Raw genomic sequence first — 24,581 nt, 5'->3', positions numbered from 1 at the left:
TAATCAATAGCAGAATAACTGAGGCAGAAGAACAGATAAGTGACCTGGAATATAAAATAGTTGCAATAACAACTGCAGAGTAGAATAAAGAAAAAAGGATGAAAAGAATTGAGGACAGTCTCAGAGACCTCTGGGACAACATTAAATGCACCAACATTCAAATTATAGGGGTCCCAGAAGAGGAAGAGAAAAAGAAAAGGTCTGAGAAAATATTTGAAGAGATTATAGTCGAAAACTTCCCTAACATGGGAAAGAAAATAGTCAATCAAGTCCAAGTAGTGCAGAGAGTCCCACAGAGGATAAATCCAAGGAGAAACACACCAAGACACATATTAATCAAACTATCAAAAATTAAATACAAAGAAAAAATATTAAAAGCAGCAAGGGAAAAGCAACAAATAACATACAAGGGAATCCCCATAAGGTTAAGAGCTGATCTTTCAGCAGAAACTCTGCAAGCCAGAAGGGGGTGGCAGGACATATTTAAAGTGATGAAAGGGAAAAACCTACAACCGAGACTACTCTACCCAGCAAGGATCTCATTCAGATTTGATGGAGAAATTAAAACCTTTACAGACAAGCAAAAGCTAAGAGAATTCAGCACCACCAAACCAGCTTTACAACAAATGCTAAAGGAACTTCTCTAGGCAGGAAACACAAGAGAAGGAAAAGACCTACAAAAACAAACCCAAAACAATTAAGAAAATGGTAATAGGAACATAAATATCGATAATTACCTTAAATGTAAATGGACTAAATGCTCGAAACAAAAGACATAGACTGGCTGACTGGATATGAAAACAAGACCCATATATATGCTGTCTACAAGAGACCCACTTCAGACATAGGGACACATACAGACTGAAAGTGAGGGGATGGAAAAAGATAGTCCATGCAAATGGAAATCAAAAGAAATCTGGAGGAGCAATTCTCATATCAGATAAAATAGACTTTAAAATAAAGACTATTACAAGAGACAAAGAAGGACACTACATAATGATCAAGGGATCAATCCAAGAAGAAGATATAACAATTGTAAATATTTATGCACCCAACATAGGAGCACCTCAATGCATAAGGCAAGTGCTAACAGCCATAAAAGGGGTAACTGACAGTAACACAATAATTGTAGGAGACTTTAACACCTCACTTTCACCAATGGACAGATCAACCAAAATGAAAATAAATAAGGAAACACAAGCTTTAAATGACACATTAAATAAGATGGACTTAATTGATATTTGTAGGACATCCCATCCAAAAACAACAGACTACACTTTCTTCTCAAGTGTTCATGGAACATTCTTGAGGATAGATCATATCTTGGGTCACAAATCAAGCTTTGGTAAATTTAAGAGAATTGAAATCATATCATGTGTCTTTTCTGACCACAACACTATGAGACTAAACTGTAAAAAATACAAACAAATGGAGGCCAAAAAATATGCTACTAAATAACCAAGAGATCACTGAAGAAATCAAAGAGGAAATAAAAAAATACCTAAAAACAAATGACAATGAAAACACAATGACCCAAAACCTATGGGATGCAGCAAAAGCGCTTCTAAGACGGAAGTATATAGTGATAAAATCCAACCTCAGGAAACAAGAAAAATCTCAAATAAACAACCTAAACTTACACCTAAAGAAATTAGAGAAAGAAGAAGAACAAAAAAGGCCTCAAACTTAGCCGAAGGAAAGAAATCATAAAGATCAGATCAGGAATAAATGAAAAAGAAATGAAGGAAACAGTAGAAAAGTTCAATAAAACTAAAAGCTGATTCTTTGAGAAAATAAACAGAATTGATAAACCATTAGCCAGACTCATCAAGAAAAAAAGGGAAAAGACTCAAAACAACAGAATTAGACATGAAAAAGGAGAAGTAACAACTGACACTGCAGAAATAAAAAGGATCATGAGACATTACTACAAACAACTATATGCCAATAAAACGGACAACCTGGAAGAAATGGACAAATTCTTAGAAAAGCACAAGCTTCCAAGACTGAACCAGGAAGAAATAGAAAATATAAACAGATGAATGACAAGCACTGAAATTCAAACTGTGATTAAAAATCTCCCAACAAACAAAAGCCCAGGACCAGATGGCTTCACAGGTGAATTCTATCAAACATTTAGAGAAGAGCTAACACCTATCCTTCTCAAACTCTTCCAAAATATAGCAGAGGGAGGAACACTCCCAAACTCATTCTATGAGGCCTCATCACCCTGATACCAAAAGCAAAGATGTCACAAAAAAAGAAAACTATAGGCCAGTATCACTGATGAACACAGATGCAAAACTCCTCAACAAAATACTAGCAAAGAGACCAACAGTACATTAAAAGGATCATACACCATGATCAAGTGGGGTTTATCCCAGGAAAGTAACGATTCTTCAATATAAACAAATCAACCAACGTGATATACCATATTAATAAACTGAAGGATAAAAATCACACAATAATCTCAATAGATGCAGAAAAATCTTTTGACAAAATTTAACACTGACTTATGATAAAAACTCCCCCAAAGTAGGCATAGAGGGAACCTACCTCAACATAATAAAGGCCATATATGACAAACCCACAGCCAACATTGTTCTCAATGGTGAAAAACTGAAAGCATTTCCTCTAACATCAGGAAAAAGACAAGGTTGCCCACTCTCACCACTCTCACACTATGTTGAATAATATAGTTTTGGAAGTTTTAGCCATGGCAAACAGAGAAGAAAAAGAAATAAATGGAATCCAAATTGGAAAAGAAGAAGTAAAACTGTCACTGTTTGCAGATGACATGATACTATACAAGAAAATCCTAAAGATGTTACCAGAAAACTACTAGAGCTAATCAATGAATCTGGTAAAGTAGCAGGATACAAAATTAATGCACAGAAATCTCTGGCATTCCTATACACTAATGATGAAAAATCTAAAAGAGAAATTAAGGAAACATTCCCACTTACCACTGCAACAAAAAGAATAAAATACCTAGGAGTAAACCTACCTAAGGGGACAAAAGACCTGTATGCAGAAAACTGTAAGATACTGATGAAAGAAATTAAAGATGATACAAACAGATGGAGAGATATACCATGTTCTTGGATTGGAAGAATCAACACTGAAAATGACTATACTACTGAAAGCAATCTACAGATTCAATGCAATCCCTATCAAATTACCAATGGCATTTTTCACAGAACTAGAACAAAAAATTTCACAATGTGTATGGAATCACAAAAGACCCCAAATAGCCAAAGCAATCTTGAGAAAGAAAAGGGGAGCTGGAGGAATCAGGATCCCTGTCTATACTACAAAGCTACAGTAATCAAGACAGCATGATACTAGTACAAAAACAGAAATATAGATCAATGGAACAAGATAGAAAACGCAGAGATAAACCCATGCACATATGGTCACCTTATCTTTGATAAAGGAGGCAAGAATATACAATGGAGATAAAACAGCATCTTCAATAAGTGGTGCTAGGAAAACTGGACAGCTACATGTAAAAGAATGAAATTACAATAACTTCCTAACATCATACACAAAAATATACTCAAAATGGATTAAAGACCTAAATGTAAGGCTAGACACTATCAAACTCTTAGAGGAAAACATAGGCAGAACTCTATATGACATAAATCACAGCAAGATCCTTTTTGACCCACCTCCTAGAGAAATGGAAATAAGAACAAAAATAAACAAATGGGACCTAATGATACTTAAAAGCTTTGCACAGCAAAGGAAACCATAAACAAGACGAAAAGACAACCCTCAGAACAGGAGAAAATATTTGCAAATGAAGCAACTGACAAAAGATTAATCTCCAAAAAAACACAAGCAGCTCATGCAGCTCAATATCAATAAAACAAACAACCTAATCCAAAAATGGGTAGAAGACCTAAATAGACATTTCTCCAAAGAAGATATACAGATTGCCAACAAACACATGAAAGAATGCTCAACATCACTAATCATTAGAGAAACGCAAATCAAAACTACAATGAGGTATCACCTCACACCTGTCAGAATGGCCATCATCAAAAAATCTAGAAACAATAAATGCTGGAGAGGGTGTGGAGAAAAGGGCACCCTCTTGCACTGTTTGTGGGAATGTAAATTGATAGAGCCACTATGGAGAAGAGTATGGAGGTTCCTTAAAAAACTAAAAATAGAACTACCATAAGACCCAGCAATCCCACTACTGGGCATATACCCTGAGAAAACCATAATTCAAAAAGAGTCATGTACCAAAATGTTCATTGCAGCTCTATTTACAATAGCCAGGACATGGAAGCAACCTAAGTATCCATCATCAGATGAATGGATGAAGAATATGTGGCACATATATACAATGGAATATTACTCAGCCATAAAAAGAAACAAAACTGAGTTATTTGTAGTGAGGTGGATGGACCTAAAGTCTGTCATACAGAGTGAAGTAAGTCAGAAAGAGAAAGACAAATACCATATGCTAACACATATACATGGAATCTAAAAAAAAAAAAAAAAAGATTCTGATGAGCCTAGCGGCAGGACAGGAATAAAGATGCGGAGGCAGAGAATGGTCTTGAGGACACGGGGAGGGGGAACGGTAAGCTGCGATGTAGTGAGAGAGTGGCATTGACATATATACACTACCTAATGTAAAATAGATAGCTAGTGGGAAGCAGCTGCATAGCAGAGGGAGATCAGCTCGGTGCTTTGTGTCCACCTAGAGGGGTGGGATAGGGAGAGTGGGAGGGAGACGCAAGAGGAAGGGGATATGGGGATATATGTATACATATAGCTGATTCACTTTGTTATACAGCAGAAACTAACACAATATTGTAAAGCAATTATACTCCAATAAAGATATTTTTTTTAAAAATCCCCATGGGTGCATGGGTGGGGCATGGGTCCAATCATTGTCTCCCATTATGTTGAGAGCTATCGCAGAGGTTATGTGCAGGGTTCAGTGGGTATGCTCAACTTTTCCTGAAGAGGTCGGGAGAGACCTCAGGGAGGAGGTGGTGCATCAGTGGAGTACTGAAGAATGAGTAGGGGTTCACCAGGAAGCCATGGGAGAGACAGCTGTAGCTCAGGTGTTACATACATGCAGTCTGGAAGCAAAGTGCCTGTAGTCCATTCCTAGTTCTATCACCATAAGCTTTGTAGACTAGGATAAGTTACCTAACCTCTCTGATCCTCAGTTTCATTTTCTATAATAGGAGCAGCAATTGTGGTACTTGATAGGATTGTTCTGATAGCTAAAAGTGTTAAAACACGTAAATCTCTTAAAATAGTGTCTAGTACATTGCAAGCATGCAGTAAATGTTGGCTCCAACAGAGAAAATTGTCCCTGCAAAGGTATAAAGGCGAGAAACAGCACTGTAGAGTGGGTGAGCTGCTGGCAGTTCACAATGACTAGCATAGAGAGTTGATGGGGACGCAAGGGATGCAGTGAGCTGGCAAGCAGTGGGAGCTGAAGCCACAGATGACAGCAGGAACCCGATCGTGAAAAAGCTTGTATGCAATGCATGGATTTTCTCTCCTAGGGTAGTTATTCTTCACCATGATGTGTCTCTGGAAGGAAATATCAGAATCACTGGGTAGGCAGTATATTTTGTTCAAAGCCTATTCAACATGATACATCCCCACTGTTTTGATAATGCACACTAGCAAACTCAAGGACAGGCAGACTCTTCTTGACACACAACACACTCTGTCTTCAGAGTGTGTGGGATCTTCCACTTCAGAGAAAGGCGAGGCAATGGGGCAGATCCAAAGCTCGGCAAGAATGAGATTTTTTTAAACTCTGGGGATGTGAGGGGCTGGGAACACGGGAGTGGAAAATAGGGAGGCACTGAAGGGTTGCAATCAGGCGAGAGTCATGATGAGCCTTGCATTTTGGAAAGAGGACTTTGGTGTCAGTCTGAAGGATGCACTGGATGGTAGAAGAAGCTGGTGAGTGCTGGAAGCAGATGAATAGAAGAATTTTGCAATGGTCCAGGCTAGCGATTATTAGGGCTTTAATTAAGGGAGCGGTCATGGAGATGGAGAGGAGGGGGCACAGCCTTTATGGTGGAATAGATGGATGAGGGATGTCATAAAAGCACCCAAATAGCTGAGTGCTCTTGGATTCCTCTACCCATGACAGGGCCCTTGGCCCTCATTGTAAGCATCTCCCTGTCTTGTCTCTCAGATAAGACTGAACAGATCCATCCTTTGAACTCAAATTTGTGAGTTCCTACACTGTGGCAGGCCCTGTGCTAGGCAATAAAAGTGAAGATCACAACTGTTCTCTCCTGGGATTATCTCACTGTATATAGTCAAAAGACCACAAATAATCTTGACCCAGTAACATGTGGGTTTTTTCAGCTGAGAGCCAGAACCACAGGAAGGTCATTTCTTAAAACCCATAATCACGCAGATTTCCTCCAGGCTGGTTTTAAAACCAGGTGCAGACCTCATTTCGGAATCCTGCCTGACTCAAGAACACTGCCTTTGCTGTAGAGACGTGAGGGGAGAAGAGGGCAGCCAAAATCATTCTGTTTTCACACCCAAATCCCTGGGGATTAGGCTCATCATCATACGGTGACTGGGAGGCTTCTGACAGGAAAAGCCAAGACATAAATCCTGTCCCTTGTAAAACCATGCGGGAAGTAGGCCAGCCCATGTTTGAGCGCCTCGTTCACAAAATCCCTCTGATTGCCAGGAGCATCACTCAGCATCCGAATGCCTGTGGTTCCCCACCTATAAAGCGATGGGGACAGCCTGCTGGCTGTTGCTGTCTTCTTCCCAGGGGAGGAGGGAGATACATGCCTGTGTGGATGCTTCCACAGTCTCTAGCTCTGAGCTTGTTAGCAGCGGTGCTTCTTGGAAATGTGATGTCTTCTCGTGCAAAAACAATGTTTCTTTTCAAACTTTATTTTTACAGTGATTAGCTGACCATGTAATTAAACCTGCACACAGGCCAAAGGATGTTGGGCAAAGAATGCAAAAAGCAAAACACAGCAAAGATGCTGAATCTCCCTTGGTGAAAAGGGGAGACTCAGGGTCTTGGCTCCTGGCAGGGCCTGGGAATCTGAGGCAAGGGGGTTGGAGTGAGAGGGGTGTTTCGGGGGCTGGTGGGGGACTTCATTTGCCTATTGCCTCCCTCTAGTTCATGGAACAGAGTGGCTATCTAAGGAGAGACATCTTGGGGTCAAACCAAAATCCATACAATGCCAGACTGACTTTCCAAGGTCTTTTGGAAAAGAGTAGAGAAAGAGAGAGACTCTATATGGTAAGCCCTGGGATGGAGACTAAGAAACTGGTTAGGAGTTTTAAAAAAATTGACAGAGAGGATAGGAAGCCTGGATAAGCTTTCTGACCTAAATAAAGAACAAGGGGATGAAGGCTTTCAGTACGTCCAGTAAAGCAGCTATAGAAGTACTGACCTGACTCGCCAAGATACCAGGATCTGATTCTGGATGCCCCACCCACCTGGGGAATCAAGGAACTGGAGAGCAGGATTTAGCTCCCCATTTTACAGATAAGGAAACTGAGGCTGAGGGAAGTGAAGCAAATCACCCAAGGTTATACATCTAGTGAATAACAGAGCCAGGATTAAATCCAGGACATGTGACTCTAAATATCATATCCTTTGCATTATACAAAATGTTTTACAAATGTCTGAAGAGGGGAGAGAATTCTGGGTTCCCAAATTACAAGACAGCTGTGAATCAACTGAACAAATAAGACTGATGGGGGTGCCAATAACTGGAAATGAGCAGGGGTGGTACCGAGGATGCAGAACGGGAGTACAGAAAGGCAGACATCTCCAAGGCATGCAGATGGCGTTGGGGACTGGATTCAGACGTGGGGTCCACCGCAGAGAGATGTCACAGGACTATCAAGACAGACACACACTCGTCTGTCAGCCGAGGGATACAGGTTGTTCTCTGAAAGACATTTACTACCTCAGCTTCTTAAGGGGAACACACAGGGATGACTACATAATTAGAGGGTCACAGTGCAAAAGGAAAATGTGGGCCACTTGTCCAAAAAGCAGAAAAAAGGTGTTAAAGGTATTAGAATAGAACACTTTTCCCCGCTTTTGGCTCTCTTTCTCAATCTGTCGTTTTTTTTTGTTGCAGTAGGCGGGCCTCTCACTGTTGTGGCCTCTCCCGCCGCGGAGCACAGGCTCCGGACGCACAGGCTCAGCGGCCATGGCTCACGAGCCCAGCCGCTCCACGGCATGTGGGATCTTCCCAGACCGGGGCACGAACCCGTGTTGCCTGCATCGGAAGGCGGACTCTCAACCGCTGCACCACCAGGGAAGCCCCTGTCCTTGTATTTTTATTTGCTATTTAATGTTGCACTCCCTCAGGCATGGGAATTCTCACCAGGTGAGTGCAGCCCTCACAGACATCTGAGGTTCCACTCTGGCTCTGCAATTTGTGACGTGTGCAAGCAGCCCACCAGCTGCAGGGCGCCCCCTCCTGCCACCAAAGACAGTGTCCAGGCTGGGGGGTGAGGAAGTCATCCTCCCCTTCCCACAGGCCCACGGTCCCAACTCACTCACAGTGCACGGCTGATGTCCAAGGAATGGCAACCTCTGTTGCAGGACGCGTGCAGTACTGGGATGGGGGCAGTCAAGGTAATGCCAGCCCCATCAGGAATGGCTGCCACCATGCTGCCATGCTCACCTCAGCTTCGATCCCGCTGTGTTTGCACCCGGCCCCCCGCCAGAGGCAGAGGGCAGGGGTGGGGAGGTCAAGCAGGCTGGTACTTGGGGGCAGGGGATTGGGCTACTGAGAACCCACCCTGGGGAGGCAGGAAGGCAGCAGGAGGAAGAACGAATGTGAGCTGAGCCTCCAAGTCCCTGGAACATACTCTATTTTCGTAAGTCGAAATATGACTTATGGGGCTTCCCTGGTGGTGCAGTGGTTGAGAGTCCGCCTGCCGATGCAGGGGACACGGGTTCGTGCCCCGGTCCGGGAAGATCCCACATGCCGTGAGGCGGCTGGGCCCGTGAGCCACGGCCGCTGAGCCTGCGCGTCCGGAGCCTGTGCTCCGCAACGGGAGAGGCCACAACAGTGAGAGGCCCACATACCGCAAAAAAAAAAAAAAAAAGACTTATAAAATACAGTATCAAAGATAACATTATTAAGAATTTCAAGGTGGTGACCACAGAACATTAAACCCCCAAAGCAGGGTTCTGTTAAGGGCAGGGTCCTGGTTGCACACTCATGAAACCAGCCCTGAGAATATGCAAATCCCAGTAGCAATGGCTTTAAACAGATTACCACCCAGTAATCTGAGGAATGCTAAGGTCCCCATCCACCCCCCACCCCAAGCCTTCTAACTTCCTACGGCCAATGTCCAGATGGCTTCCATGATCTCCCTGGAAGTCAGGAGAATTTCCTCTGTGGTCCCTGGTGCTGTACTCCATTCTGCAGCCTCTAGTGCTGCTGCAACTACTGTTGCTGTCTCCCTGACCCAGACAGGTAAGAAGGGCTCTCTTCCTACAGGTGATTATGTGTCACTCATTATGTTCTAGAAGGTGTGGCCTTTGCATTTCTCCTACACCCTGAATCGTAGAATTTGGGGAAAGTCTGTTAGCACTACTGTGACTATATAATTACCTTATCATCTGCACTGAACATGAAAGGGGGGTTAAATTAATAATTACACTAGGACAATTGGAGTAAATGGAACAGTCTCAGACAAACCAGGACCCAAGGTCATCCCACTTGGGACTGAATAAGACACTTAGTTGGTCTTATGCAGTGTCATACACTTAAAACTTCTAATACTGCCACCTCAAACCAGTTCCTTAATATGAATCCCATGTATCTCCATTCTCTCCCTCCTTACGGTAGCTTCCCAGCACCTCCAAGAGAAAGGTCAGCCCTTCCCTGCTCTAGCTCTTTTTCCCAAATAATATTCCTAATCTCAGTGTCTGTGAACCCAAATAACAGTTGTGAAGTTCCTCATACTCTTTCTCTGCTACGAAGCCTAGGTGGTCATTATTCAAATTTGATTTTTAGTGAGCTGTCTTGGACTCCAAGGTTTGGAGTGGGAATGAAAACAGTGATGAAGGTGTCTCTGGTATCCTTGCTGTGTCTGTAAGTGGATTGATTTTTCTTCACTTTCCAACAGCTATGGGGAAGCACTGTACACCTACCCCCGCACTTCCATGTGTGCTAATGCTCTTTCAAAGGTGCCAGAGGATTGGTGTCACTAGCTGAGAAATCTTAATTGGCCTTAAATAACATATTTCAGAGTTCAGAAGGGATTTTATTAATGATTTCATTCTAAAGGTAGAGTTCACTATTGTTTAACCTTTGCTATAAAGGTAATTGCTCAGCCCAAACTATTCTTCTAAGAGGGTGAAATCATTCTTACCTTTTTTGAAGAGACTATCAATAAAAGAGAGATTTCCTTTATCCTGCTATGAGCTACCCCACCCCCACCATTTTTTTTCCCCTCAGATGCTCTCCCTCTTCCCTCCATGGGAATGTGGTCACAGAAAATCAACTCACTGGGTTTCCCATTTGACATCTGAAATGATTTTTATCTTCCTATTATTTTTCTTGAACAAGAACCACCTTTTTGAAGAGTTCTATTTATGCCAGGAAACACAAGTATAACCTTTTTGGGTCCTTCTGAAAAAAAACAACTTCAAGGGGGTATAACTTTAGTAGTGTCAGCCCTAAGCACTTGGGAAATTTATGGCTCAGCAAGGGTGTCCTCCAAATCTTCCCTTACAATAGGACAATAGTGGGAAGCCTAATCTTAAGCTTTCAAAATTTTATCACTTAATAATTTTGTTTGAAAGTTACCATTCAAGCAACTATCTTCCCACTCTTCTCTCCCTCTATACCAGTCTTCCTTACTTTATTTATTTTTCTTTTTTTTTAATTGGGCTAGGATCCACAAAGTGGACACAAAGTTTTTTGATCAATCATTTTTTGAGAGTCCTGTAGCATTCCAATTCAGCCTCACCAATATTATAGTCACCATAAATTTATTACATAAAAATATATGTTTGGCCGAATAAATGTGATAGGCTGAATTGTGTCCCCTCAAAATTCATGTCTAAGTCCTAACCTCCAGTATCTCAGAATGTGACTACATTTGGAAATAGGGCCTTTGAAGAGGTGACTAAATTAAATGAGATCATTAAGGTGGGTTCTAATCCAATATGATTTAGTGTCCTGATGAGGAGAATAGATTAGGACACAGACACACACAGAAGGAACATACTATGAAACATACTGGAAACAATCTCTTGCCTGATATATGTATTGAGATTTTTTATCACTCTATGGATTACCTTTTCATTTTCTTGATGGTATCTTTTGACAAGCAGAAGATTTTAACTTTAATGATGTCCATATTTACCCATTTTTCCTTTTAATAATTGTTGATTTTTGTGTTCAAATATATCCAAAAGTTACAAAAATATTTCTCCTATGTTTTCTTCTAAAAGCTTTGTAGTCTAGTTTTTACTTTTAAGTATATGATTAATTTTAAGATTTCCTTTTGTATGTATATGGTATAAGGTAAGGGTCAGTGTTGTTTTTATGTACTCATGTGGCTGTTCAATTGTCCTAGCACTGTTAGTCGTAAAGACTCTTCTTTTCCCATTGAATTACCTTGGCATCTTTGTCAACAATTTATTGACCATATTTCTGTGAGTCTATCTCTGGACTTGCTGTTGTCCAATTGCTCTGTATGTCTGTTCTTATGTCAATACCACATCCTCTTAATTACTGTAGCTTTATAGTAAGACTTCAGGTCCAACTTTGTTCCTCTATTTCAAAATTGTTTTGGCTATTCTAAGTCCTTTACATTTCTGTATAAATTTTAGTATCAGCTTATCAATTTCTCCAGAATCTGCCAGGGTTTTAATTGGGCTTGTGTTAAATCTATGGGTCAATTTCAGAAGAATGAGCATTTTAATAATGAATCTTCTTATGCATGAACATATGTTTTCTTTCCAATTTTTTAGGTCTTCAATGTCTCAGCAATGTATTTTGGTTTTCACTGTCCAGGTCTTGTATACATTTTGTTAAATTTATCCCTAAGTATTCAATATTTGTTGATGTTGGTAAATGATATTTTAAAAATATTATTTCTTAATTGTTTGTTCCTAGTACATAGAATTACAATTGTTTTATATATTGACATTGTTTCCTGAGGCCTTGTTAAAACCCCTACTAGTTCCAATAGTTCTATTGTAGATTCTCACCCTGTGGCTTCCCCAACCAGGGATCGAACTCGGGCCATGGCAGTGAAAGCGCTGAGTCCTAACCACTGGACCACCAGGGAATTCCCCATGTGATATATTTACGAATAAACCCAAAATACTTTTACTTGTATGGTTTCATGCTCTACATCATTCCTTAAAGGATTTGAGGCACTACATGATTATAATTTTTTTAATGCTGTTCTCTTACAAATAGAAAAAAACTAGAACCAAAAGCGAAAAATAAAACTTGGAGGAAAAGGAAATGGTGTAGAACGGTCAGAGGGCAAAGTTTGTACATAAAAAAGTAGAAATGCAAACATGATGACCACATCTGGGTTAGTGAACTCTGAACTTCTTTGTGAAAAATATAAAAAGGGAAACCTGATTAGTTATAAGATACACACAAATGAGCAGATCAAACCATCACTATTTTTCAGAAGCTCAGCTTTTCCTGGTTCTGAGATAGGGTTCAAGATATATTTCATTCACTGTTTAAATTCCAGAGCGGTGCCTGGTACTTAGTAAACACTCATTAAATATTTGTTGGGAAAATGGATGCATGAAATCAGTGTTTGCTTTCTCTAATAAGTTGAAAATTATTTAAAGGCCTGTCCTGTGCCTCATTCATCTTTATATTCCCCAAAATGCTTACTATGGTTCATTCTTTCATTCAGCAAGCAGTTATTGAGGGCTTACTATGCGCCAGGCATTGTTCTAGGCTCTAGGAATGCGACAGTGAACAAAACATTCTAATGAAGAAACAAACAATAAATGAGATAATTTGTATATAGATGTATATATTTATATTTATATAGTATGTCAGATAGTGAGTGATCCTTTAATATAGTGAGCACATATTTGAATTCTGTATGAATTCCAAGAAGAGCCCCTCCCCCAGAAAACCCTAGAGGGTCTTCTAACCAAGGCCTCACAATTGTGATATGACAACAGGATCTGGGGAATGACTTCACTGGAGGCCTTAGAATGGTCCCTGGATTTTGTGCCTTCTGATAGTGGCTGGGATGTCTTTTGAAAATCCTAAATCAGAAGACTGTGGGGTGGGAGACCCTGGAGCCCAGAAGCTGTCTTGGGAAAACCCATCCTTCTCAAATTAAGCAGTGGGAGCCTGAACTGAGGCCATCTTTAGAAACAGAATTTCCTCAGGGCCCAGTTATAGCTCTGAGCCATTCTGCTTCCTACTAAGGGAAAGCCCAGGATGGGGTTACCCCACTCAGCCAAATGCCCCCGGTCAAACACGGTCATTGGGCCCTGAAGAATGTTCCCCTGGCTTCTCCTTTGGCTCTCCTTCTGCATACAGGGACTGTTCCAGCACCCCTGTTATCTGCGGCGCCAAGAAGACTAAGAGTCCCGTGACAGCAAGGGCTGGTAGGCATGCTCTGGAGGCTGCCTGACGGCCAGGGACCATTAACCTCCTTTTCCAGCTCATTGTTTTACAAGTGGTCATCGCCACCTCATGCCCACTCAGAAGCTAGTAGCAGCTTTATAGCCTACTTACAGAAAATGGCTCAGCACTTAGGCATTTTCTGGTGCCCCAGGGTTCAAAGTGAAATTAATTTCCATTACCTCCCATAATAAATCACCTCACCCAACACATGTATGAAATTCCATTCAGGAGACTCAAGTCATTCTGGGGCGCCACAGAAAAGCATACAGCCTTCAGCTTCCACTTAATTTCTCTGCTTGGGGTACAGCTGATGGGACCCTACAAAACAATTAGGTTCCAAGAGAGCCAATGGAATGTGAAGCAGCCCTAAAACACAGATGGGAAGCTGGCCTGATGATCCTGGGTTTATGTAGAGGAGAAGGGGGAATTCTTTCTCTCCTGGAATGCTTTTTGGTCCCTGTCTTCTCTCTCTCTGGCCTTTTTTTTTTTTTTTTTTTTTTTAATCACAGGCACAGATGATGCATGGAAGCTAATAAAGTGATCAGGACAATTGAAGCCTCCTCTGTTTGACATCATAATCTGGATCTGGTTGGAAACACTTTGCGGCCTTTGGGGGGATGTGTGTGGCTAGTCATTCTAATTCTCAATCGTTTGATAAAAGAAACTGCTGAATGATCACAAGACCAATGTACAGCTGGATAATGAAAAAAAGTAAATAGCAAGGTACAGCATCACTGAGACAAACCCATGGAGGCTGAAGGGATGGTGAGCATGACTCACACTCAGGGAATCATGTCTGAGGAATTTAAGGCAGAAAGGCAAAGGGAGAGGGAAGGAGAGAGGCCCAGAATCTATGAGCTGGAGGGGTTTTACAAAGCCCTGAGTCCAATCAATTGGACAGGACATTATAATAGTAACTAATGCTATTTGTTTGGGCCCCCACTGTGACTAAGGGACTAATCTGCAACGTTTGTACCAATTACACCCCACAGAAACCCTATTATCTTGGTGCTCTTTCCATCAGAATCACAGGTAGAAGAGAAGGAGATGCAGATCCCCAAAGCAAGGAGCTGGGGGTTGGACATGGTGACTAGAAGAAAGGGGAAGGGTACTGGTCAGAAAAAAATAGCCCATCTTCATGCCAGCCTCTCTCCACATAACACTTTGCATTGGTAGAACTGTCTGTAGTTCTACAAATTGAAAAATTTTGTTCTTAAGAATTAAAAGAAAAAAAAAAGAAAACCTTCCTCATAGGGTTTCTATTTTTATCCTCGTTTGCAAAGGAGAAAACAAAGACTCAGTTGAATAAGGAAAATTACCCTAAATCATGTCACCAAGAAGTGATGGAGTCAGGTTTGGAACCCAGGTCTTCCTGAACCCAGAAATTAAGTTCTTAATATCATGCTGTTTCTCTGTAACTCAATGAGTTGGAAGCCCAACTGGGACTTAAATCTGCAGCCCAAACTAATGTTTTTTTCATAGAGATGGATGGATGAATGGATGGATGAATGAAGTGATAGGGAGGTAGGTAAGTTGACAGATGATAGATAGATACATAGCTAGATAGATAGAATCTTTATAAGTGCTTTCTGATGACATAAGTAACACAGTCTCACTATACATACTCAAGCACTATAGATATAGGAAATGAGGGTGCCTTGTAAGCAAGCCCTCTGAAATAATTGCTACTGTTGGATAGAGAGACCTTTAATTTTTTCCATTTATGACATAAATTATGCCAACATAATTTTTTTGAAAAGAGAAACACCTTTCCCTCAATTTTGCTGTGAACCTAAAACTGCTCTAAAAAATCAAGTCTGTTTTTAAAAATGAATGCATCTTATACATATTGTCCTGCAACTTTTTTCTTAATATATCACACAATTTCATGAACTATATACATTTTTAGCTTGAAATCAAATTTTTACACAATTAATTGTTTCCTTGCAATGAACATCAGTTTTCTCAATTTATTGCTGGTGCTCTTTCCATTAACATGGTGGGTCTAAAACTTCAGCAGGCATGAGCATCACTTGGGGAGCTTATGAAAATGCATATTCATAGACACCAAGGCTAGAGATTCGTTTTCAAAAGGTCCGGAGTAGAACTTGGGAATTTAGATTTTTTTAATGAACACAACTTCTTCCTCCAGGGATCTATAGATGCAAGTGAATTTGAGAACATACTTTGCAAAAAAAAGTTTAGTCTTCATCTTTGTATCTTGGCAGTATAGTCCTTCCATTCTGACATTCAAACTTAAGAAACACCAATTAATTGGCTAGAGTGATATAAATCTGAATATGCGAATTTGAAATATAAATGCTGTTTGAGATCTAAATGGGCTTGCTCCTGTCTTTCTCATCCCTAGACTTGGCTCCAGTCTTTCATTATTTAAAATATGCCAGCTCTAGGAAAGCACATGGTGCAGAGAAAAGAGTTCCCAGCTCTTCCTCTAACTTGCTGGCAACCTGGGGCAAATCACCTCAATTTCCAGGCCTCGGGTGCATTCCTAAAGCCCAGTGATCTCTAAGACCCCTTCAGGCAGCACGTTTCCCCGTGCCCCATCCCCACCTAGATGAGGGAGAATTCTGGAACTAGAGGAAACTTCCCTTGTGAGAAGCCTTTGTGCACTTCATTCATTCAGCATCCCATTTTTCAAAAGGCCTCATCTACTCAGAAGTCAGTGTTTCTCAGCCTATTAATCTGACCCCCAGTCAGGAAAATGATCATTGCCAATGTGGACATGCACCTGCTGCAGGTGGAAACCAGGCACTCTAACAGTCTGTTAGACTGAAGCAGTCAGTGATTACTGGCCTTTCTATTTGCACAGCACTCTGTCTTTTACACACACACGCAGTCTGCCAAACAAGACAACCATTTTATGAGGGAAAAAGTTGAAGAGCACATCCTAATTTTGCAGATGAGAAAACTGAGGCACAGGAAGGTTATGTGGCTGGCACATGATCCCTAAGTCAGGCACTGTTGGGATCCAGGTCTGTTGAGCCCTGGTCTGATGCTCTTTGTACCAGTGCTAACAAGCACATAGGGTGCACCACATTCAAATATATTTCAGATGTATTATACCACTCAGTCTTCACAATGGCCTTAAGAAAAAGGTACAGGTATTCCCGCGACCCATTTTTTGTAAGTTCACTTTACGCCACTTCACTTTTACCAAAGACTTATATTAGTATCTGTTTTTGCTAACTGAAAGAAATCAGTAGAGGATTTTTTGCTTTTAGGGTAAAAGGAGAAAAGCGAAAATTGTGGTCAGCATTTGTTCTGCAGCGAGCTGTTTTAGAGGCGCCCCGAGCCGGGGGAGTGACACTGCCCAGCACCTTCCCCAGGAACCACACTCAGCATCAAGCCGACATACCTTTGAACCACGTCTGTGAGCACCTGTGCCTATTTATTTTGTGCATCCGTTAGCAAGATGTGTACTAAGGTAATTGCTTCTTCGCTTTACTCCATTTCTACTTATGAAAGGTTTCATAGGAAAGCTTTACTTTCGGATCGCCGGGAAACCTGTATTATCACCTATTTTACAAACAAACCCAGAGCCCTACTAGACTTAAAATTTTCCCAAGGCAGGGTTTACATCACACGTGTCAGTGAATTCACCCAAAGTTACCTAGACTGAACGTGGCAGGGTCGGGACCACAGGCAGATCATTTCTTTGTTCAGCACAGACTTACAGGGAGGCTCTACCTGTGGTGCAAAGCCAACAGCTACCTGTGCAGTGAGCTCTGGGAAGGGGAGGGGCTGCAGAGCGAGAAGCAGACAAAGACCTGGATTCACTGATCACCTCCTCTATGCAGGGGCTTTACTTCCATTACTGCATAAACTCCGTCAGAATCCATCCCCCGGAGCTCCTGAAATAATGGATTCATCCAGTTTTTATATTTTAATTTATGCATTGAGAGGACTCATACTCTCTTCTTGTCAAGATCTGTGGTTAGGACAGCATATCAAGGATAATTATTGGGAAAAAGCAGCATTAACATCTCATCTGAATTCCAAGATCCAGGCTGGATGGAAAAATTTCTTGAGACTGGCTGGAGGTGGGCCTCAGTTCAGACTGAATGCCCTTCAACTCAACAAGTCTCCACACAGTGCCATTCCCGTGGCAGGTGTGCATTAAGCACTGACAACCCGAAACTGAGGAAGACCGTCCTGCTCTCAGTCTGAAAGGGGAGATGGGTGGGACGAGATGGAGGCAACATAACCTGTGGGTTCTGGAGTCAGACAGCCTGGGTGGAATCCCTGCTCCAGACTTTACTGTGTGACCTGGGGCAAACTTCTGAACCTCTCTGTGCCTTAGTTGTTTCACCGGTAAGGGGAGAGATATGATATTAGTCCTACCTTATGTATTATTGTTGCAAGGATCAAGTGACTTAATACATGTGAAGTGCTTAGGAGAATCCCTAGCATGAGGTAAGTATTACCATGAAACCATTAGAAGACGGGGTGAGAAGTACAGTAAAAGAGATAAATCCAAGGCATGGAGGAGGGAATGGTGATTTCTTTCCAGAGCAGAGGGGGTCAGGGATGGCATCCTAGGATTTTCCCTAAGAGATGGCAGAGGGACGGTAGGTGGTACTATTACTTCTACTAAGGAAACAACTACTATCTATTGAGTGCTTGCTGTTTGCAGGCCCTGTGCTAGTGTGCTTGATATGCGCTATCTCACTTAATCCTTCCAATACTGATTCCATGAAATTGGCACCATATTACTATCATTGGACAGATGAGAAAATAGAGACCCGGAGAGGTTCAGTAACTCACCCAAGGCCACATAGCTAGTGCATGACAGAAGTAAGACTTGAACTAATGATATTTGATGTTGGAATAAAGTTTTTAAACCATCAAGCTACATTTTAGTGGTTCTCTGTCCCACCCACAATCATTGAAAGCCACTTTCCTCACTTCAGCGTTTGACCCTTTAGAACCATCCATTTGTAGAGCTTGCCCATCAGTCTGTCTTTCCTGGCCCAGCCTGTCACATCGGCTGCCAGCCACTGTGCCGGGGCTGGAGGGGCCACCTACTGAAAGGGGGAGCTTTCAGAGGCCAAGACAGAGACGAATAGAAAGGGGGCTGCCAAGGGAGCCTTCCAACTTCTCTCTCAGCCCCTGCTACAGGCATCACCCTCCCTCCACCTTTTCTCTGAATGACCCTGTGACGCCTGATGAAATTAAACCTGCCTCAACAGGAGCAAGCTATGGGTGCCTGGTTCCCTGGCACTTTTAGTCTAATTGCTGCCCAATGAATACAATAGCTCCTCGACAGTATTTTCAACAACACAGGTCTCTGAAGTCATTCAGAAAGGACTGAATACCAATACCACTCACCCTCCTGTCTGAGGGCTGAAATCCAATATCAGCCGGGCTGTCCTAGTTTACTACTTGGTTTTCATCTCAACAAGCTCCCTCAGTCTCAGGTTTACTGTCCAGTTGCTAGACAGGAGCAATCTGTGGTATCCCCCTAACCTCTCCCCTGCTTCTCACGTCCCAGGGCTGCTAAACTCAGGATAGGATCACAGGATTACTTTTCAGGTGAAGAATAGGAGCGGCAAACTCCAGCTGAAACCCATTTTGTTGAGCCGCTACCTACTGACCTTGAAGAGACAACTGGTTCAAATTGTTCTGGGTTCGAGTTTGGAAGACAGACAGATCCTTGGCAAATTAGTCAGACCTGCTATTGCAGTTGGCAAGTGTGGATGCAACATTGGAACATGCCTGCCTGTAGCACTTGTCTTCACCCTTGGTCAGGCATGGAGCCTAGAGAAAAACCCAGCTCCTGATAACTAAATCTTAGGTACCTCAGTGTTTCGGTTGTCAACTGCAGGGGAACAAAACAGTCCACCCCCAAACTGTGTGGCTTAAAACAACAGCTATTTCGTTATCTTTTTCATTTCTATGGATCCACTGGGGTCAGCACTGTAGTTCATCTGATGTCTTGCTTGGAGTCTCTACTGCCCCTGTTGGCTGGGGCTGAAGTCATCTGGAATATCTGAGATAACTCATTCCCATGTCTGTCACCTTGGGGCTGGGGCAGCTGGAAGATTGAGCTCCACTGGGACATAAGGCAGTCTCAGGGCCTCTTCCTTTCTACATGGAACCTCCATATGATCTCTTTAACTGGGAAGCTGGACTTCTTATGTGGTGGCCCAGAGCTCCTCAAAGTAGAAGCTGTCAGTGTTTAAAGCTTAGGCTCAGAACTGGCACTGTGTCACTTCTGCATTCACTGGTTAAAGTCACAGGGCTAACCCATATTCAGGGAGGGACTCCACAAGAGTGTGAATACTGCTCAGTGGAAGCCATCTTTGGAGAGTAGCTATTACACTCAGTTATGCATTCACTGCTCTACACAAGCATGAATCACGTTCTCTTATGTAAGCATACTTTTGTCTTACAGAAGTATCACTTGTTTTGTGCTTCTCTTAGGTGAGGCACTATGGTAAGCGGGTTATGTCATTGCCTTTTTTAGGCCTACAAAAACTGAGAGAGCTAGGTATTGGTACCACCAAATGAACAAACTAAAGTTCAGAGAGGTTGAGTAAACCTGCTTAAATCATCCAGCTAGTGAGTGATTTGGAGCTAGGAGTAAATCTAATACCTGTGTGCCTGCAAAAATCTGTTCCTTTTTATAGATATGCAGACAAAAGTCACAGCATCATCACTTCTTGTCATTCTGGTACATGAGAAGCTAGCCACAGTTGGCCAAGCTGAGGCTGTCGGTATTTTGCCTGAGAGCCCAAGGATGCTGAGAATCAATGTGGCTATAAACTCAGAAGCTCTTTGCCCCAGCATAGTTGGGCATCCCACCCTGGGTCCCTGCCAGTCTCTGCTATATGCTTTAGGTAAGCTCAGGCCCTGGTCAGGAAGTCTTTGGTTCTACTCAGCTCATTCTCATTGCTGGGGACCTGGACCTAGGAACTCAGCTCTCTGGCTAGATCCTTACCACTAATTGTCCAGCCTTCTGCCTCAGTCTTTGATCCTTTTGCCTGGATCCCTGCTACTGGCCCTCCAGGAGTCTGGGACTCTCCTGCCCAGGCCTGACTTACCTGCTGACACTACCCTTCCCTGCTTTACCTGACCTTGATGAACTTGATCCTTGCCCATCTAACTAGACAGTCCCCTGTTGCTGGTCTATTTTGATCTGTTCTTTTGTTCATTCATTCATTCATTCAGTAGGTCAATCAGTAGTAGCTGTTTATTGAGGGCATTTCACACCTGAGGCCCTGTTCCAGGCACTGGGAATGGGACAGGGTCTGAAATTGACATGTTTCCTGCCCTCATGGACTTTCAACTGGAGGACAATTAAAAATAAGCAAGTCACCAAAGTTACGATTGCTTGTGATAAGGAAATACACATGTTTGGTAACTAACCTGTCCCAGTCCTGCCATTTGTCATCTCTGGATTTATAAATCAGTTTTCATGAAATGAACCATGTCATTTGTGTGTGTCCTCAAGGTTTTTAGCAAAGCTGTCTCTCAGACGAGCTGGCAACTAGTTTCTCTACTTTGTTTTTTGCTCTTTCTAATTCTTGGGAAGGCGTTGAGATTTTGCCAGGTGATACAGCCTGAGAGTCACCATTTATTCTTCCTGAACTCCCCAATGAAGAGGACTTTCATGCAAAGTCCACGCTCTGCCCATCACTCCTGGAACCAGTCTGTGGTAGTTCCCCACTTGCTGAATAGTAGTAGATTTTAATCTTCCCTCTGGGTCTTTCTGTCTGTATTGGGACTTCCTAAATCTTGGCAAAGGCAGAAGTTTCATGGAGAGGACAGAAGGAGAATCTGATTCTGGTCAATTTGGTTTTGGTTAACTGGATGGGTGAAGATCTAGTTCAAATACAAGATCAAAGTGAGGCTTTGTATTAGCTAAAAATTTCACATCATTGCTGTTTCTTCATAAACCCAAACCCTCAGAGATGTTTACGTGAAACATAAAAGTCAACTCAACAGACACTTATTGAGCACATTTTGTCTCTGTACTGAGGATATGTTAACATGATAAACCTAACCCATACCCCAGTTAGTAAAAAGGTAGTAACTACAAAGAAAGGGAAAACTCCACAATACTATGGAGGGATATAGGATGAGCACGTAACCCTGTGAATCAGGGCTGCAAATTTCAATGGCTTAAGACCACAAGTGTTTGTTTCTCACTCATGCTAGTGTTCACTGCAGGTTGGCAGGGGATCCAAGCTAATGGAGCAACCAGCAGTGACAGAGGGATTCTAGTTCAGGAGGGTCTTCAACTACCTATGAAATGCTATAGCCTGGCAGTGACACATGTTATTTCTGGTCACAACTCATTAGCCAAATCCAATCACAGCTCCTCACAAACAGAAGGGATGCAGGACATTCAGTCCTCCAACTGCATAGGACAGGTTGTTTAAGGGTGAGAAGTAGAGAAGTGGAAAGTGAAGCATGAGTATCTGGGCACAGTAAAGAGCAGGAATAAAAGCTTCAGGGCAAAGGAGAGAATATTATTTAGGAAGACATAAGCTTGGAGAATGAAATGTGGGGAAGAAAAATAGAATCCTTGGTCACCACATCCCATAGACATTTCCCATATGAAAGAAGCAGCCATTCAATTTGTGGCCTCAGATGGGTCCAGAAATAAGAAAAGCTGCAATTCTCTCATTGTCTAACTGTAATATTCAAAATATCCAGCTAAAAGGACAAAGTTAAAAAAAAAAAAGAAAATGGCATATTTCATTCCAGAATTGTCTCCTTTGAAGTACAAATGAAGTATTCCAATGCATGGGGGAAATATCTCTCTTTGTGCTATTTAAAGTAAAAGGTAAAGTAACACAGAGTTACTATTTTACCTCCATTAAATTAGCAAGAAGAAAACATCAGTGATAACATCTAGGGCTATTGAGATTGTGGGAATATGCAACGCTTATAGGATATAGTAGAAAAGCAGTTTGGTAGAATCTTTGGTAAGCACTGTGACATTACATATTTTGGTAGGCTGAATGACTGTTCCCAATTCTTTACGTCTCCCCTTTGCTCCTCTCTCTAGAGGTAGAGTGCATTTCCCTGACCTTGACTTTCAGGCTCAGCCATGCGAATTGTTTTGACTAATGGGGTGTTAGTAAGCATGATACAAATAGGGGTTAGAAATGTGCTTGTGTGGTTGGGTGTGCCCTCTAATGCTTTTATCATCTACAGAAGAACATGCCTAGGTTAACCTGCTGCTGTTGGGAGGAGGATGAGAGATACAGAGAGTCAGCCCAGCTGGGCCCACCTTAGATGTGCTGATCAGCAGATCCTTGAGACTGAATATTAAATTACTGGGTTTTAGAGTGTTTTTACACAGTATGTTTGAAGTGCTAACCAACCAATACACATATCAAGAATCATTAACAATGTTAATATTCTTCAATCCTCCAAATACACTTTGAGAGTTTATTCAGGTGAATTCACACGTGTATCAGTCAGCATAGGCTAGATTATTCTGATGTAACATGTGAGGCTTAACTCAACAACAATGTATTTCTCACTTATGCAAACCAAATATAGGAAAACATTAACAATGTGTATTCAGTGGTAGATGTTTTGAACCTGAGTAATGTCTACCCATAACACACAAATGGAGCAGTGAGAGAGAAATGAAACAAGTGCCTAGACAGCCAGATGAGCAGAACATCGCCAGTAATCAGAGGGCTATGAAGTTTCAAATCAATCTCATTTGACATAGCTATTTCTCTTCTGTATGTTTAGCTTTTGTAACTAATTTAACAGAATAATTTTTTTTTAAACTTTGAATTAACATGCTCTTTCTACTTTTACCTGTAGTAGCAGAAGAATTAGAAACAACATAACTGTCCAACACAGGGGGAATGGGTAAGTAAATTAAGGTAAATATAAGATCATAAAAGGTATTTACAGCATAATATTATGGAAAAAGAAATAAAATTTCTAACAGTATGATTTTTAGTTATGTAAAATACTCATGTAAATGAACAAATTTTAGAAGGAAATATAACCTACTAAAAACTGTAGAGTGGAGATTATCAGTGGGATATTTTTCCTTTAAAGACCCTTTAACCACACTTTTACGTTGTTGTCAAAATAAAAATAAAATGATTCATTAAATATCCTTCTGATGCTGCTTATCTGGGAAGTAACAAGTTAGAAACTACATTTGCTATGGAATGCTAGCCCCCTGGAGAAATGAGATACGGCCTATTTAAACATCTTAAGGGTATCAGATGCTAAGGTGTAGTAACTTGCAATCAATACCTGTAATTTGATGAACTGGTAACCAGATCCATCCACCTGAATCCAATCTTTTATTTTTTCTCATCATAGACAAGACTAAAAACAAATAGCAAGGCTTTAAGCTATCAATTCAGGCGAAACACAGAATTTGATCTTTAGTAAACCTTAAAACGTTATCTGCACAAAAGGGAGATAGTTTGAGGGCCCGGAAAGAGGGGTGCCCCAAATGTTGAGACAGGACACTTCCCTTGGGACACAGCCAACAAGCACAATGGCATTCTTACACACTGAACAATGCTCAGCTCTCCTCCCCTGGGGAGCCACGGCCTCAGAGCAAGGCCTAAGTCTCTGCCTCCCAGATGTCACATCAACAAACACATTTCTGATACAGGTCAGGGTCAAAGTTTTGGAGACAATTTCAGAAAGACTCAGGACCTCTGGATGTTATCTGGACATAGCTCCTAGACTCCCAAAACAGTAAAAAATTCAACATACATTTTGGGAACTGTAAATAGGTAAATTCTCAACTGTTATAGTTCCAAGAGAAATCTTGATTTCTCAGTACACTTTTTTCAAAATAAAATTTTCATTCATCATAAAGAAATCCACATTGAGTGTCTATTTCGAGCTTGAAGCAGGAGATAGGATAAGAAATAAGAAAGACAAAGGTCCGTGCCCTTGTGAAACTTACATTCTAACAGGGAAATTATA

Source organism: Hyperoodon ampullatus, assembly GCF_949752795.1.
Source record: "Hyperoodon ampullatus genome assembly, chromosome: 7".
Classification (NCBI taxonomy): Eukaryota; Metazoa; Chordata; class Mammalia; order Artiodactyla; family Ziphiidae; genus Hyperoodon; species Hyperoodon ampullatus.
Note: the sequence above shows the minus strand (reverse complement) of the source record.